The sequence below is a fragment of the Nycticebus coucang genome, chromosome 7 (genome assembly GCF_027406575.1).
Source record: "Nycticebus coucang isolate mNycCou1 chromosome 7, mNycCou1.pri, whole genome shotgun sequence".
Taxonomy (NCBI): Eukaryota; Metazoa; Chordata; class Mammalia; order Primates; family Lorisidae; genus Nycticebus; species Nycticebus coucang.
This window is the reverse complement of record NC_069786.1, coordinates 112547716-112550433: the sequence shown is the minus strand read 5'-3', so window position 1 is coordinate 112550433 and position 2718 is coordinate 112547716.

The following is a 2718-nucleotide window of genomic DNA, read 5'->3' as shown; positions in this document are numbered from 1 at the left end:
TGTCACGTGACCCAGACCACGCCCACCCCGCGCCCCGCCCGGAAGCGTGCGGAGGGGAAGTAGGTGCCTTGGGGCTAACGCAGGAGTTGGGTGGGGTTCCAGCTGGCGCTCTGCACCCAGCTTGAACTTGAAGGGATCCCGCGAGGCCCGTGGTTCCTGCTTGAAATCCCAGCACTCTGGAAGGCCAAAGTGGGAGGGTCTCTTGAGCTCTGGAGTTGGGAGACCAGCGTGAGCAAGACTCGTCTATACTAAAAATAGAAAAACGAGTAGGTCGTGTGGGCACCTGTAGTACCAGCTACTTGAGAAGCTGAGGCCGGAGGAGCGCTTGAGCCTAGGAGTTTGAGGTTGCTGTGGGGTAGGCTTACATAACCGCACGGTACTCTAGCCTGGGCAATAGAGCGAGGACCTGTTTGTGGGAGCCAGAGATCCGCCCCTCCCACCCAAAGTGGAGGCACCCTTTAGCCTCTGGAGCAAGCACCGGCCACCTGGGGCAGCCTGTCACCTGGCGCAGCTAGTCACCAGATTCCAGAATATAGGGAAAAGTGCCCCCAAAACCATTAGCGAAAACAAGGAAAACACATGGACTAGTTCATAGAGAGGCAAAACTAGAAAAGATCTGGACAATCATCTGCCATCTTTCATTTTAATAGGTTTAAAAAATAAAACGGAAGCCTAAAGATCTAACTGGGGGACTCCACAGTCCACAGATTAAAATCAAAATGAGGTGAAATTGATATTCATGTATTTTATTTTTTTGAGACAGATTCTCACTTTGTCGCCTTCGGTAGAGTGCTGTGGCGTCACAGCTCACAGCAACCTCAGACTCTTGGACTTAAGCGACCTCCTGCCTCAGCCTCCCGAGTATCTGGGACTGCAGGCGCCCGCCACAATGCCCGCTGTTTTTTTGTTGCAGTTGTCATTGTTGATTGGCAGGTCCAGGCTGGGTTTGAACCTTCAGCCCCTGTGTATGTGACCCGCACCCTAACCGCTGAGCTATTGGTGCTGAGCCATGCACTTAATTTTTTATTAAAAAGTATTAAGATTGCCTAAAATCTGTTTCAAAATAGCGTTTCTTGCAGATTCGTAAACATTATTTTGCCCCACACCTGGACAGTCAGATGTTAACGGTTAAAGGGTGGAAAAAGACTTTCTTAATTCATTGAAAACAGGGAAAGCAAAAAGGAATGCATTTGTTTCTTTTCTGAAATGGCACCTTAGCCACAAAATAAATATATATTGCTGTCTACACAAATCTTTTTAAATGCTCCTTATTAAACTGTGTTACAGAAGAATAATTGCCTATCTTTTAGGCTGGGCCCCACAGCTGTGAAAGGAAATCTATCTTATTATCTACTTGCTGTTTATTTTGTTTTTTCCGTTTTCCTTCTCTAATTCTTCTAGTATCTTTACTCCTCAAAATAAATACCTATTGGCCTAGAATGGAGAGTTGTATTTTTAGAACTCTATGCTTAGTCTTTGCTCTCAATAGTTACCAGATTTCTAAGAGAAATGTTAAGATTATCACAGTGTCTTCAATGTGTATGCCAGCTTTGAATTTAAAAGACAAAGTTCACAGCCAGTAGTAAAGGAAATTTCCTTGGCCAGTCACCATTAGGTTTTTATGGTAAATAAAAAGCAGGGAAAGGAGAAAACCATGCTGAGATTTATTGATGAGAGGGAATAAACTGTGCTTAGACACTATGCATGTTTCCATCCTGTGAATGACAAATATTTATTCAATTCAATAAATTTCTATTCAGACTTCTCTGCCTGAATGGCAGAAACACAATGTCAGGAGACAGAGATAGATATCACCTAAGCATTATCTTCAAGGAGCTCATGGTGGAATGAAAATGTTGACTCATAGTTACATACAGCTAGAAAATACTGAGAAAATGTGGCATTAAGCTGATTTTATAGAGGTCTTTTCATTGCAGACCAAGACACAACTCCTTTCATTTAATGATATTTACATACTCTGATTAATTTTAACTAATTATCTCATAGTTTTAGAGTCTAGATTTGATAAGCACTTCTTAACGTCAAAAAGAGTAAAAGAGTTTTTCCTAGCTTTGTGATCTTGGCCAACAAACTCCATCTTTGGGGACCTTGGTTATAACAGAGACATAGTATTTGTTCTGCTGTCATCATATTTAAGAAGCAAATTAAGTCTAGGTAATTGAAAGTGCAAACTGTAAAGTAACTAAATAAGATTATTACCTAATCTTCTTCTTGACTCATTCTCTTGATTTGGCTAATCAGGTATCTTGGTGAGTATCAGAGTATGTCCTCAGAGACATGAGGAAGCTAGTATCTTAGAAGTGGAAGATGTAGACTGGGATTGGTGGCTTGCACCTGAAATCCTAGCACTCTGGAAGGCCAAGGTAGGTGGATTGCTTGAGCTCAGGAGTTTGAGAGCAGGCTGAGCAAGAGCAAGATCCTAACTCTATTAAAAATAGAAAAACTAGCTGGGCATTGTTGTGGGCACCTGTAGTCCCAGCTACTCAGGTGGCTGAGGCAAAGGAAGCTCTTGAGCCCAGGAGTTTGAGGTTGCTGTGAGCTATGAAGATGCCACGGCACTCTCCCCAGGGTGACAAAGTGAGACTCTGTCTAAAAAAAAACAAAAGAAATGGAATATGTTCCCACAAATATATGATGGACTCATCTCCCTTTAGGGTTTTTCCCTGGCATTATTGTTTCAGACAGACAGAAAAGAAC